We start from the raw sequence: 14,861 nt of genomic DNA, 5'->3' as shown, positions 1-14,861 counted from the left end.
TACTGAGTAGATTTTAGCTGTTATTATTAATACTCTTAATCAGAAATACAGGTAGATAGAAAAATGATCGTTTGACCAAGATCTCACTAAATAAAGTAGTGCTATATGCTTCCTCCCTGTGCAGCTTGCCTGCACTTTAGCTGTCATGCCTCTACTAAAATGTTTCTCAGGTCAGCCTGAAGAAGGGATAGTTAATTAACTTTGGCTCAAGGGTCTTGCAAACTTCAACCAACTGACCATTACAAGATTTTCTTAAAAATGAGCTCGCAGAGTGTGGACATTTTAACAGAGAGGTGGATGCTCCACGCTCACAGGTCTTGGGAGTCAACCAGACCTGGATTTGACTTCAGGTGCACCCTCCATGACTTGACCTCTTGGAGTTACTTTGCCATCTGGAAGAGGAAACGCCACACCAGTGTAAGAGGAAATCACACCAGTGTCACGAGGACTGTTGTGGGGATTTTCCGAAACAATGACTGCAAAGCTTCTAGTATGGCACCCGGTGTATAGTTGGTGCTCAGTCAATGGTAGTTATTTTTCTGTGTCAGAGAGAGAGAGAGATAAGATTGGAGTCTGGATTTGGCTTGCGTAGCAATATCATAAAGACTTGAATTTTCTTTGGAGCTTTTGTACTCGATCAGGTTCAACATGTTGGTTTTTTTTTTTTTTGGATAACATGCCTTGCCTCATTCCTGCTAGGTCTGTAACAGTTACCAGTCTGGGGGTTACCATTGCAGAGTTAATCGTGTCTTGACGTGAGGGCTCATCACCCTTTTCATACAGATACTACTCGTGTCTCCCGGAACCCATCTCATTACGTGGAGTTATGTCTGCCCTGGCCTTCTGCCTTTTCACTTCTTCTCAGTTTTGTTCCCCCAGCACCTGGCTTTTACAGTCATTCATTCCATTCACTATATGTTTCAAATGAATAGTATATGTTTAGCCCTTTACGCTTTCCAAGGAAGTTCAAGTATATTCACATTTGATTCAGTAACGCTGTGATGAGTAGGTATTTTCCCTCTATTTAAAAAAATTCATTATTGGAGCCTCAGGAGAGCTTAAGGGGGCTTGTCCATGGATCTGGGGTGGAAATGAATTTGGGTTATTTTCTTCCAAATCCCTCTTCTTTGCCTTATGAAGTTCTTAAACTAGTGTGCAGAGGCTTTTCCTGGGGCGCCTATTAAATATGCTTCTCAGGAGATCTGGGTTGAGGCTCTAGATTCGCACGTCTAGATACGTGACTCTCCTGCAGCTGATCCGTGGACCACGCCATCACCTTTTGAGAAATCTACACTCTAACCACACAGAGCTTTGATTTGATGCAGTAAGAAAATTAAACCAGAGGGTGTGGGAAGCACCACTGGGCTTGCATTTGGTTTAAAAACCACAATACTATAAAGTACATTTCTGAGTAGGAGCATTTTTGGAGTGAGTCCCCCCAAAACGGGTACACAGAACCTACAGCATACAGAATGGTTTCTCACGGCAGCCAGAGTCCCTTTTCCTAAGACCCAGCCTGAATGCTCTGAGCCAAAGCTAGGTATGAGATAGCCCTTAAATGGAACAGAGCAGAGATAATGAAGCACATTTTGCTACTTCTTTGCTGTCCCTTACCCCTCCGTTTCTTACTGGGTTGTTTAAGACCATTTACCTTATCTGTGAGTCATCCTTAGTGGGAGGTCTTTATGAAAGCCCTCAGATGCAGGCACATACTGACCGATGCCCTGCGTTTGCTTGTTTAAGTCCTGCAGTTTATTCCTTCTTCCACTTAAGTAATATTCGTGAACACCAGCTGTATGCCAGACACTAGGAAGCAGCCTCATTAAAAGGCATGCTTTCAAAAATTGCACTCTGGCCTTTCCAGAGCTTTCACCTAATTTTTAAGTGTGTCATCTACTACTCAAAGGAATTGGGACTCATTCCTCAACCCCAGCCAGATGCTGACTCAGTTTGTTGAAAACTATTGAGTATGTGCCCTGGCCAGGTTGGGATGCCTTGGGGTGCCCTTGTCAGGCTTTGGCAGCTTGGGGTGTCCTGGCCAGGCTAGGGGGGGCTTGGGGTTTCTGGGGAGTTGGAGGAGCAGGGGCAGGGAGAGGTTGGAGAGGGAGAGTCCTTTCTTTCTGATCCAGGATTTCCTTGGCTCCTGACGTTAGGTGGACATAGAGATGTGTACTAGCTTCCCAAATTCAGGTGGGAATTCAGAATGCATTTTCCACGAAAGAAGCCTTTTAGTTTGAGGATAAAGATTTTTCTGTCTTTTGGATGACAGATGGTTTACGAAACTGAGCTCATCAGTAGGGGAAAGAGTGAAAAGTCATTTAAGCCCCAAATGCCTTCGGGGCTGAATAGATGGCTGAGGGCTATATTGGGATCATTATATTCATAGTTGTTGTGGGAAGTGCCTTCAGGATTAAGAAAAAAAAAATCAACTTAAAATGAACCTTTAGAATAGACTGTTGACAAACTTTAAGAGGTTAGTAGGTAACTTTGTTTCAGTTCTGAGGTTATCATGGCTATTCTTTCCCCCCAAATTCTCTATGAAACACCGATGTAGGAATCAGACAAAAAGTGATCAAAATAACATTTTTTAAAAAAAAATTGTATTTATTTATTTTTGGCTGTGTTGGGTCTTCATTTCTGTCGGAGGGCTTTCTCTAGTTGCAGCGAGCGGGGGCCACACTTCATCGCGGTGTGCGGGCCTCTCACTATCGCGGACTCTCTTGTTCCGGAGCACAAGCTCCAGACGCGCAGGCTCAGCAGTCGTGGCTCACGGGCCTAGTTGCTCTGCGGCATGTGGGATCTTCCCAGACTAGGGCTTGAACCTGCGTCCCCTGCATCGGCAGGCAGACTCTCAACCACTGCACCACCAGGGAAGCCCCCAAAATAACATTTTTATTACTGTCAGTTGATTGGAAACTCCAGCTTGACCTGAAGCCAGAATCACATTCCCCAATACATTGCCTCCCAGGTGTAGACCCAGGGACCCCCACTGTGAGGCATTGTTGGATCTGCAGAATTACACTCACCCAGCGGGGACCAAGAGGGAAGACAGTCCGTGGAGCTGTTTCCCTTTTTAATACATCATCTCCATTTGATGCAGGATCTCACCAGTCGGGTAGGAGGTGGGGAGTGAGGCCCAGAGCATAGTATGATGGATGTCTCCCCATGGAAACATGGCCCAAGGCGGGGGCCCTTCGCTAAGAGCTGTGGTGACCGCAGCTGCTGGTGCCTCCTGAGGGAGAGGCCAGGGCAGTGGGGCTGGGGCAGGAGTGTGGGTCAGTGAGTGGACACCTCCTTCATTACACCTGTCCATCTGGAGAAAGGCTGTGTCAATGGAAGGAAGGCTTATTTCACCTGTAGCTGCGACTGTTCTCCAAGGGGGTCACTTCATCCTAGTCCCTGTACATGTCCCCATGAAAAAGGTAGTCATGGCCAAAACGTTTGGGAAACACTGTGCATTCTACACTCTTCTTGCACGTCATGATGGATGTGAGTGAATGAATGACCTCTGTGCCAAAGACACTGAGCACTGCCCGGGGCTACTGACTTAGAGGCCATGTAACTTTCTGTGCCCCAGTTTCTTCCTCTGTAGAAGGGGAATTGTAATAGTACCTTCCTTATAGGGTTTTGGGGGAAGATGAGATAGATGAGTACATGGAAAGCCTTTAAAATAATGTCTGATATGTAGTAGCCACTCAATAAATGTTATAATTATTATTATTACTATTTTTACTATCTCACTTTACCTCTCCTGGCCCCTTTGAACAATTGTAAAATTAGGATTTATTAAAATAGTATATACTTTATAGGTTGTTGTTGTGGGGATTAGCTGTTAAGAGGTGTAATTCAGATAACATGCTGGGATCTAGAAAATGCTGTGGTGGACAGAATGTTGGTCCTCCAAAGATGTCCATGTCGTGATCCCCAGAATCTGTGAATATACCCCCTTACATGGCAAAAGGGACTTTTCGGATGTGATTAAGAATCTTGACATGGAGAGATTATCCTGGTTTATCCACATGGCCCCAGTGTAATCACAAGGGCCCTTCTAAGAGAAAGGCAGGAGGGCTGGAGAGGGAGAAGGAGTGACAACAGGAGCAGAGGTAGGAGTGATGCACTTTGAAGATAAAGGAGGGGCCACAAGCCAGGGAATGCGGGCGTCCTCCAGGAACTGGAAAACACAAGGAAACAGGTTCTCCCCTAGAGCCTCTAGAAGGAATGCAGTCCTGCTGACACCTTGAGTCTAGCTTATAGGACCCATTTGAGCCTTCTGACTCCCTGAACTTCAAGATAGTAAATCTGTGTTATTTTAAGCCACTAAGTTTATGGTAACTTGTTACAGCAGCCATAGGGAGCCCATATAAATATTCAGTTAAGTTGAGGTATTGCCTGGATGGACATGGGGATCATCTAATCATCTTATGGAGCTTGTGGTGGGAGGTTGATGTCTTAAAGGTTGGTTTTCTTGGTCAAAGGTCACCTGGTGGACAAACTTGGGACCTCAAGGGAGAGCTGTGGTCTTTGATTTGCAGCCACATCTGGGACAGGAAAGCACACCACCCCTCTGCCACATCCCTTTGTGCAAGATGTGTTTGGCCAAGACAGGGAAGTCCTTGTCCCAGGTCACACTCACCCCACCCTGGGGGTCACTTGTGTCAGCCCTGGTGGATGATTCCTGTCACCAGCCAGCTCTGGACATTGGAGACGAAGCCTCCAGAGCTGTATGGTTGTGGCCTTACTGTCCGGTGGACCCTTGGCGTTACTGTTTGGGTGTGGTCATTGTTGCGTGTGCAGCTGGGGAGTCTGGGTTCTCTGAGTGTCCCGCGGCGGGGGTGGGGCTATTCTCATGAATGCTTTGCTGCACGTTGGGCTTCTCCCAGGCTCTCCCAAGGAGCATTTGCCTGTGAGTTGGAGCTTGCTCTCTGTATTAAGGAAGAGGTTCTCCTACCAGGGGCAGCCGAACGTGGGATTCCAGAAGCGCACGAGTCTGCCCTTGTCACACGGCTCCGGTTGCCTCTCCCGTCTGCCTGTGCACGGTGGACATCTGCGGCCTCGCGGTGTCAGGTCCCACGTGCTCCAGTTTTCATCAGACCAGCGTCCTCGCTCAGGGTCAGCCCAGTGAGGTAGGTGAGGCTCCACCCTCCGTTCTGCACTTGACCTCAGCTGACTGGCTCCAGCCGGGTCTCGGGACTCTACTAGGCTGTCAAGAGTTCTTTCTTTCCTGTTGGGCCTGGAAGGCTGGGGCCAGTGTGGTTACCTTGTCTCCAGGTGGAGCCTGGGCATGAGGCCGTCACCCGGAGAGAGAAGCTGGGCCGAGAGGCAGAGAGGAATCAGGGGCTGATCGTGTCCTTCGAGCCCCTGAATCCAGCAGTGCCTGGCGTGACTGTTCAGCCCTGAACGTACTATTAACAGGAGCAGTAATTCACCAACCTCCCCTGCCCCTGTTTTTGAGCTTCAGTTGGGTTAACAAAGCTCGTATGCTCCACGGCAAAAACTTAGCTCTTTACTGGGTGCAGAGTCCATTCTGTCTTGGTGAAGCACTGTTATTTCTCTGGAGTCTTTCCCAATCCACAGTGTCTGTCTCTGTGGTGTGAGGCCCTTCCTCCCGGCCGCCCTCCGTCTCATTAGGTCCACTCCACTAGCATCACCTGTCCCGGCCACCGCAGTCCTGTTCTGTGGTGATGGATTTTAACACTGCAAGTGCTTGTCGGCATCGCCATTTAATTCATCTGCCGTAGGCTCAGGGGCAGAGGGAGAAGAAATGGCCCGTTGCTGGTGGCAATCAGAGTAATTGGCAGTGAGGGTAGGAGATGCAGTGGGAGGAACTTGACAGATGAGGGAGGCTTGGGAACAGTTTTAAAAATTTACTCTAAGAAAAAAAAGAAACAAAAAAAGGAAGTCATCAACCTGTCTCCCGTGTCATGTCTCTGCCTGCGTGTGGCATGCCCACTGCTGCCCACTCCACTGCTGCCTGTGCTTCATGCCCTCCCTGGGGCCTCAGTTTCCCTGGGCTCCCAGAAAGTGGGGAGGGACAGTTGAGAAGCCTAATTCTGTGAAGATGGACGGTCATGGGCGAGAGGATTCCTGGAGCTGGCATGTTTCAAGGGTGCGTGCGGTGCTGTGTACCCTTTTATCCTTCAGTCTCAGTCACCGCAGGTGTTGGCGCCTCCCCTTGGGTGGCCGCATGTTCTTGCCCCCTGTGTGCACAGAGGTAGAGATGTCTTTGTTTGAGGCAGGCTGCTTTGGTTGCAAGGAAAGCAAGGTCATGAGTCTTGTGTGTATGTGTCTGTGTCTGGTTCTACTGGGATAAGCGTGGGACCTCGTGGAAACACTGATAAGATCTCATCACTCTGCTGTTTAAAACTCAGTCCAGACTTTCTGACCATGGCTTGTGGTACTTGGTGTGATCTGGCTCTTCCCTGCTTTCCAGCCCCACCTCCCCTCACCCTCTTGTTCCCTCTCTCGGCCCCGGCCACACCGGGCTTGACTAAGTAATACATCAGGGCCTTTGCACTTGCTGTCCTTCTGCTGGAAAGCTTCTCCCTCAATCTCTGAATGACTGATTCTGCCTTGTGAGGCAGTTTCCGTTCAGATGTCAACTCCTCTGACCTCCCTGCCTCCTTCTTTCTTTGTTCCATTACTTCCTTTATCTTCATCACAGCACCTTTATCAGTACCTCACAGTATCTGGTTGTTTATTCCCTTCCTTGTTCACTGTTTGTGTTCCACCCTGCAGTGTACAGTCCACAGGAGCAGGGACCTTGCCTGTTGTTCTTCCCAGCTGTGTTCACAGTGCCTTGCACAGTGCTTGACCCAAGGGATGTGCTCCATAAACATTTATAACATGAATGAACAGAAATCCGAGAGGAGCTATTGTAGGACCTGGCCTCCTGGCATTTAGGTGATTGAAAACCCACGGCAGCCAGGGAGAGCTCAGCAGGGGGCGAGGTCACGGGTCTTCATTCTAGGGCTGCAGATAACGTGCTGTACCCTGTGTAACCGCTTCCTTCAGTTGTGCCTCCAACCAGATTCTTCTGATCACATATAGTTTTGGCTCCTTGTGACTACAGTTAGCACATGACTTTGACTCTTCAGGGTTTCATCATTCAGAGATCTTTTGATTACAAGAGTCATAAAGTCCAATTCAATCTGTTTTAAATGAAAACAGTGGAAGTCCAGGAGTGCCTGTCTTCAGGAATGGCTTGATCCAGGGGCTCAAACAATATCATTAGGAGGTTTTTTTGTTTTTGATTTTTTTCATTTCTCAACTCTGTCTCCCTTCCCCCTCGCCCACAAATACTGGCAGTGTGGTGCTGGTGAATGTTTAACAGCTAGCTGTCTAAGGGAGGAAGGCCCTGATTTAAAGTGCTTGCTGATGTCCATGGTGGCGGTGGTCCATTGTGGCTGATTTCAAGCTGTCAACACGATGTCACTGAATGCAGAGTTGGGAAGAGGTACATGCACTGGGCTCCTGTGAGCTGGTGTGCCCCAGCTTCACACCCCCCCCCATGTGTTGGCTCCATTTTCAGGCAGGTGTTCTTATGCTGGCAGAAAGCTGCCAGCAGCTTTTGGTTTAATCTTCCCAGCAACCCAACTGAAGAGAGAGCTCTTCCCCACTGGTTTCCTTATAAACCACTCTCCCATCTTCTCCCACGAGGAGCAGTGCTTCTCAATCTTGGCTCCATATTCAGTCACCTGGGGAGTTCTAAAAAAATCCCAGTGCTGGGCCACTTGGAACCACTGCCTTCAAATTGATGAAGTGATGTGTGCTAATGTGCTTCAAATGTGTCGGTACTCCTTGATTCTTGGCCAGTGGTAGATACCTTGAATCTCATTGACGCAAGAAATTAATCGTTACAGTCATCCACCTCTAAAGTGGCTGAGCCAAAATTCCTACCCAGGTGTAAGCCAAGTCCATGCTTCCCCCAGTGCCCTAAGTTGATTCTCCCGGAAATGTTCTAGGTGATAAGATACGCTGCATCACTCTGGGCCTCAGAGGTGGTGTGACAGGTGACCGAGAGGTGCTTTGTAGGGGCAGCCTCTGCCTAGGATGCCTGGCTTGATTGGTTAGCCTCTACCCTTTAACTTTATCCTGAGAAAAACCCACTCTATGCCCCTGTCTTTGGTGGGTGACCGAAACCCAGTCATGGACCACATGGGGAGCCGGGTCAGAGCATGAGGTGCTTGGAACTGGACATCAGCTGGGGACAAACAGAAGCGCTGGCTCACCGCTTCTCAGTAGCAGTGGTGTGTGTGGACCAGGCGTGCTGTAGACATTTTCTTCTTCCTCAATGAAGGCTCCTCCTTCCACGGTAAAGAGAAGCCTTTGCCTTGAGAAGGAGCATGGAGAAGGCGATAGCAGGGCTTGGAGGCAAAAGGCAGGCACACATTTTCCAGTTGGGGGGAATCTGGGTTGAACCTCAGCCCTATCATCTACCAGCTCTGAAGTCTTGGAATGAGTTTTAATCTCAGAGCTTCAGTGGTTTTATTTGAACAGAGAGATAATAATGTTGACTTCCTAGCATTTTATGAAGTATAAAAGAGATGACATATGTGAAGTACCAGGCAATTGTTGACATTATTTTGAGTTGGAGATGCAGTTTGAAGGGCATCCAGGCTGTGGAAGGTCAGGGACCATTAGCAGAACACCTGTACATTAATTTCTGAAAGTGGGTGAATAATTATGGTGATAATTGTAGAGTAAACCTCTTTGAAAGCTTTGTAGTCCGTTATGCTGGTAGAACAATATTTGTGTGATTAGCCAGTTTCCTGACCTTTAAATAAAAATCCGAACAGGTAGCCCCAGTACCTGGCCCTTGCTAAGCACTCGGTACTGCCAGCACCAGGAAGATGCCCCAGGGACAGGGGCCAAAGCTTTGATATTTTAAAATCAGGACTTGCTGGAGAGGTCCAGGAAGTAATGTACCCATCACCCAATGTACTCACCACCCAGGTATAACAGATAAATTTCCATATTGATTGCATATTAATGAAAAGACTTAAAAGTTGCAAATGCATTTGAGGGTGTCCTTACTGACTGCACGCACAGATGTTTCCAGATTAATTCTGATGGCCCAGCTTGGGTGGCAGGCCTCACTTAAACGAATTCTGGGGACTTGGGTGGCATGGGCGGGGGGGAGTTAGAACTCTGATAGGCCTAGCCATGGTCACATGCCCTTTCCTGGAAGGGAGGGCGTAAGGTGGGAGCAGCCCCATCCAAACATTCTGAATTGAGAATGCAGAGGGGCAGGCCCCCAGAAATAAGAGATGAATTCTGACAAGAGGGGATTTGGGGAGCAAAAACAGATGATCTTGCTTCTGGAGTGATGTGGGAAATGGAGGTAACACCAAAATTTTTATGTAGGAGGGGTTTGGTGGTTTTGTTGGAAAGGGGGTTTGGAGGCATTGTCTTGCTCTGTTTTTATGGAATTTGTAGGTTTCCTTGGGATAGTGTCTCAGGTAGAACTAGATTTGGCTGCATAAAGAAAAGAAACCTAGACAAGACTGACTTCCATAAAGTTTTTCTCTTATCCCACACAAGTCTAGAAGTAAGTAGTCTAGTCCAAGGCTAGTGTGATGATTCCATAGCAGTTGGGAACTCAGGCTGCTGTTTTCTTTTTGCTCTGCCATCCTCAGTACATGGCTTTTTGTCTTCATGATTGCCTCATGGTATCTATCAATGTATTGCAGCTAGTGCTCCAGCCATCACATCTGTATTTCAGGCAGATAGATGCAGAAGGGGGAAGGGAAGAGAGTGCATTTCACAGCTGAATTCTATAAGGATTTAAAACTTTAAGGATCATAAGCTTTCTTTTAGCAGCTTTCGCCCCAAATGACTTCTGCTTAATGCTGTTGGGCCTCCCCTAATTGTGAGGAAAGCTGGGAAACATGGTTGCTTAACTGGCACATAGGGAAGGAGGGACAGTGGATATCGGGTAGGCAGCCCACAGTCCTTGCCCCAGGTGGCTTTGAGGAAGGTGAGGCTGATGACAATTTTGCCGGGGTGGGTGGAGGAGGATGTTTCTAAAGTCCCCCCAAGCCACCCCTTAGTGCCATCACTACTGGGCAAAGCTTCATCAACGATACAGGGTCATAGCTGCAAGAGAATCCATTCCCTGGTTCTAAAAGTGGCCCATGTCTCTCTGGAGACCTCCATACGAGATAATGTTTTATTTGCTCCACTTGATTTTATCCCCTGCAGGATGCTTTCCTCTCATAAGTCATTGCAAAGACAATTGCCTGAAAACGCCAAGTATCGATTCATGATTTTTGTTCATTTCCTTTTTATTGTTCGGTAGGAAACAAAGGCCCAGAAACAGAACAGGAGGACTTGGAGTGCTTCAGCTCCCTCCTTAGAGGACTAGGCCAGACATAACACTTATCGTTGTCATTGTCACTTTTTAGGGCTGTCTTGGCGTTGTGATTCTCGCCCTGCAGTTTTTCAATCAGTGTCTCCGTTGGTGTTCAGCTCCTCCCCTTCCTGGAAGCTGACAGGTGGCTTGTTTTGTTAAATGCCACTTTGGTTCTGAAAACTGCTCTGTTTTAAGTTTCTAATTACAGTTTTCATCAGGCAACTGGTCATTTTGCTTTGCTTGAGTGGGTAATGATGCTTCTACCTCGGCGGAGAGTGACTTGTCTAAATGTTTTCTTTTTTCTTGGACTGAATAGAAAAATAGACAGCCTAGAAAGAGATAAAGCCCACCTCTTGGTCTGGGGTTATTTCACTGGTTTATGGCCTCAATTTCATTCTTTGCGTTTCAGGAGAAATACACTCCTTCCTCACCCCTCTCTGCGGAATGGCTTCTCACCCTTGTACCTTCCGTTCATTCAGTATAGAATCTTCCTTCTGCCCAGTATACCTCCTAGTCACAGTCAGATATCATTGCTCCAGGAAGCCTAAATGATGTCCCCACCATCATTTCCCCTAGTTGGTCACTCCCAGATCTATAGTATTGCTGTGTAATTTGTGCTTTAAAATTTTAATTTCTTCCTTTCTTTAGTGACATATTCCATAAACATTTACCAGGATATAAGCTCTGTGACAGTGGGGACTGACTTGGTTTTGATACTATTGTACACTTAGCTCCTGAAACAGATTCCGTACACCTGGTAAGTGATCAGTAGCTGTTGATGAGTGATGGACTGACTGACTTACTGAGTTTAAATACTAATAATAGCTAACGTGGGTTAAGCACCACATGCCAGGTCCTGTGCTAACTGCTTCAGAGGCCACCTTCCTGTGAGGTGGGTTCTCTTTATCATCCACACTCTACAGGTGGGGAAACTGAGGTCAAGAAAGGTCAGAGAGAGAGTATAGGGGAGTCAAACTGTCTACATTAAAGTCCTTTCCATGTACTGTGTTAGATTGTTGTTATTACCACCGTCATGGTCAAGTGCTCTGCCCAAGGCACACAGCTGGTGGATGGGGGGCGGGATCGTTGAGGCCCCGAAACAGAAGTGAATGACACACAGTGTCTGCCCCTCTGGAGTTCACAGATGGGGGTGAGTGGGTGGGTCCAGTAACCTGGGCTCCAGGAGAGGGGGGTGCCTGGTCTTTCCAGTCCCAGTTTTCTCCCAGGCAGCCAAGCCGGTGGGCAGAGCAGGCGACGATGTGGATGCTGAGCTGTGTGATGTGCTGCTTGGATGCCCTTGACCCGAGTTCCTGGGAGGCATTCTGGGTCTGTGCTGCGCTCCCCATTACCTTTCCATTTCTGACTTAGAGTCTGTTTCTGAGGCCCAGTCCCTCCAAAACAAAACAAAACAAAACAAAACGCCCTCCTCTACCAGGTGGAGCCAATTAGGCCAAGCTCGGCTCTACCTTTAATTACTTTTGCCCTCATTTGCATCTGGTTTGTCTCATTATAATGCCATTAGCAGGGTGGCGACCAGCAATGGTGCGCACACAGTTTTGAGGCCTTGCTTCTGTGGTCTTGGCTTCCTTCTGAGTAAAATGAAGGATTTGGAATAGACACAAGCACACATATACCCCTGGACCAGAAGCAGCCTGCTGAACTCACCTGGCTTGCCTGAAAATTGTCTTTAGCAACTTGATTGTGGAATAACAATTTGTGTTTTCTTTCCTTGTTAAAAAATGAAGCCATATTCATTGTAGAGAATTTAAAAAGACAAGCAAAGAAGGAGAAAATAAAAATCACAAACCCTCAAGCGTTGTTAATATTTTGGAGTATATCCTTCCAGACGAGTATAGCACTATGCTGTGAACACTCTTGGGATAAACACATCTTGCCTGAAAAGTTTGGGCATCTCTCACTCCCCTAATTGACACATGGACTTCATGGGCTAAGAAGAAAACTGATGACATTAAAAAAAAAACACCAATAACAAATAATTGATAGGGATTTTAACAGTAAAATCAGGCAGTGATATAAAATGACTGTAAATTATGCCAAGGTCCTGTCAGTAACCAGTCACATGTGTGCCAAGATGACAAGAAGTGGGGTTTGATGGGCATACAAGCTGGTTACTGCTGTCTTGCCTCCTTCCTTACCCCTTTTCCAGAGGAAAGCAGGACAGCATTCATGAAGGCTGCCCATCCTGTGTTAGAGCATGAAGGTGTAGTCCATGGGTTTGGCCTGGAAGGTTCTAGCTCTGCCCCTTGCCAGCGGCGTTACCTTGGGCAGATAACCTGGCCTTTATTGTGTGTTTTATCTTTTTCCTTTCTGTATGTTTTTTGTTTTTTGTTTTTTGTGGTACGCGGGCCTCTCACTGTTGTGGCCTCTCCCGTTGTGGAGCACAGGCTCCCGCGTGCAGGCTCAGCGGCCATGGCTCACGGGCCCAGCTGCTCCGCGGCATGTGGGATCTTCCCAGACCGGGGCACGAACCCGTGTCCCCTGCATCAGCAGGCGGACTCTCAACCACTGCGCCACCAGGGAAGCCCCTGTATGTTTATTTTTTGGATAGTTTCTGTTGCTAAGCCTTGAAGTACACTAATCTTTCTTCTGCATTTAGCTCATGACACTTTACGGTGGCCGTACCTGGCTGCAAGGGATGCTGGGAAACATAGTCTCTTAGTTTTGTGCCCAGATGTCCAAGTGCCCAGCAAAAATTGGTGTTTTTCTTACTACATAAGAAACACTGGCTATTAGGGGATACTTGCCATTTCTGCCACACATGTGAATTAATTGCTACTCTGCTTTTGATGAGCAAGTGGGCACAAAGTGCTAGCTTTCTGGGCAATGGCAGTAATGGGGTCAGTTTCAGTGGAGAAATGGGGAGAGGTAAAATGTGAAAGATGGTCTCCGCTCAGCACTTGGAAACTCTTCCCCTGTTTGGGTGAAACAGGAGTCATCCTCCTCTTCATGTTTAAGTAAGGTAGCCAGTTGCTTTGTGTCCCATGCCTGTTTCCCCTGTGAATCTCGGGTGCCCTTGTGGCATGAAGGATTAGATTTACCATGATCCTACTGATCAGCTGGGTCAGTGCCAAGAGAATTTGATTAAACTAGAATTGAGACCCAGGTCCAAATCTTGGCTTAATGCTCTTAATGCTCATGTTATTTTCAGATGGCATAAACTCACTTGCGCCGTCTGTAAGGCATGGATAGTAACTACCTGGCTCAGTTAACAGTGGATCCCAGGTTTACGAGATCAAGTTTTAAACTGCTCTTTCTATATCGTTTAGTCTCCCATAGGGAGAGGAAAATAAACTTTACAGTATTTTCTTGGTTTCCCATGACTTGTTATCATACTTTTTACCTTCCTTGGGTAATTTCTATCTGGAGAGTACGACAGTTGGCATTCAGTTAAATATGAATTACAGAAGGTCTCTTCTGTTATTTGCAGTGATAAAAAATATTGGTTTAATATATTAGAGTTGATGTCAGTGAAAGCAATCACTTCATAGCTTGTTTTTCATAATTGAGTATTTTATTGGAATTTAAAAAATGAGTTATATGTATTTTTTTTATAACAATCCCAATAATACAGAGATGTATAAAGGAGTTAATCTCCCTTAATGCTCCCCACGTTAGAAAACCAGGGTAAATTGATGTATGTGAACTTAGGCAAATCTATACTCTGCAAACGTAAGTATACCTGTTCTACCTATTCCAGTTTTTTCCCCTCAAAAATGGGATTACAGTCTCTATCAGGGGTTGGCAAACTATGGCCCATGGGCATGCCATCTGTTTTTGTAAATAAAGTTTTATTGGAACACAGCCACATCCATTTGTTATGTATTGTCTGTGTGCTTTGTCTATACAATGGAGGAGTTGAGTGGTTCCAACAGAGAGAGACACATGGCCTGAAAAACTGAAAACCACCTAGCCCTTTACAGAAAGTTTGCTGACCCCCGATCTGACCTACTTTGGCTTTCTCAGGTAACAGCATATCACTGAACAGTCATGAATCTTCCTCCAGATCAATAGATACAGATCTAAGTCATTCTTTTTAATATCTGCATATCAGAGTTGATCATGTGACTGTCCTGTGATTGTTAAAATCATTCCCCCATAGATGGTATTTAGTTTGATTCCAGGTTTTTGCCATCACAAACAGTGCTTCATAAACCCCTGTATACATGTATTTTTTATTTTATTTTATTTTATTATTTATTTATTTTTGGCTGTGTTGGGTCTTCGTTTCTGTCCGAGGGCTTTCTCCAGTTGCAGCGAGCGGGGGCCACTCTTCATTGCGGTGCGCGGGCCTCTCACTGTTGCGGCCTCTCTCGTTGCGGAGTAGTTGTGGCTCACGGGCCTAGTTGCTCTGCGGCATGTTGGACCTTCCCAGACCAGGGCTCGAACCCGTGTCCCCTGCATTGGCAGGCAGATTCTCAACCACTGTGCCACCAGGGAAGCCCTACATGTATTCTTATATCCTGGGCTGCTTCTTTTATGTGGGAAAGAT

At 46.8% G+C, this 14,861-nt stretch overlaps 1 protein-coding gene across 1 annotated transcript in view; it reads left to right on the top strand.

Annotated features, from left to right (window-relative positions):
- The window catches only part of SNX29 (sorting nexin 29), a 549,073-nt gene that overhangs the window by 201,774 nt on the left and 332,438 nt on the right, over nt 1-14,861 (top strand). The window lies entirely within an intron of this gene.

This window comes from Delphinapterus leucas, chromosome 15 (genome assembly GCF_059928025.1).
Source record: "Delphinapterus leucas isolate spDelLeu-1000000601 "Yukka" chromosome 15, BTC_Dleu_Yukka2, whole genome shotgun sequence".
Lineage (NCBI taxonomy): Eukaryota > Metazoa > Chordata > Mammalia > Artiodactyla > Monodontidae > Delphinapterus > Delphinapterus leucas.
The sequence above is the reverse complement of the archived record's forward strand: the minus strand, read 5'-3'. Positions and strand labels throughout refer to the sequence as shown.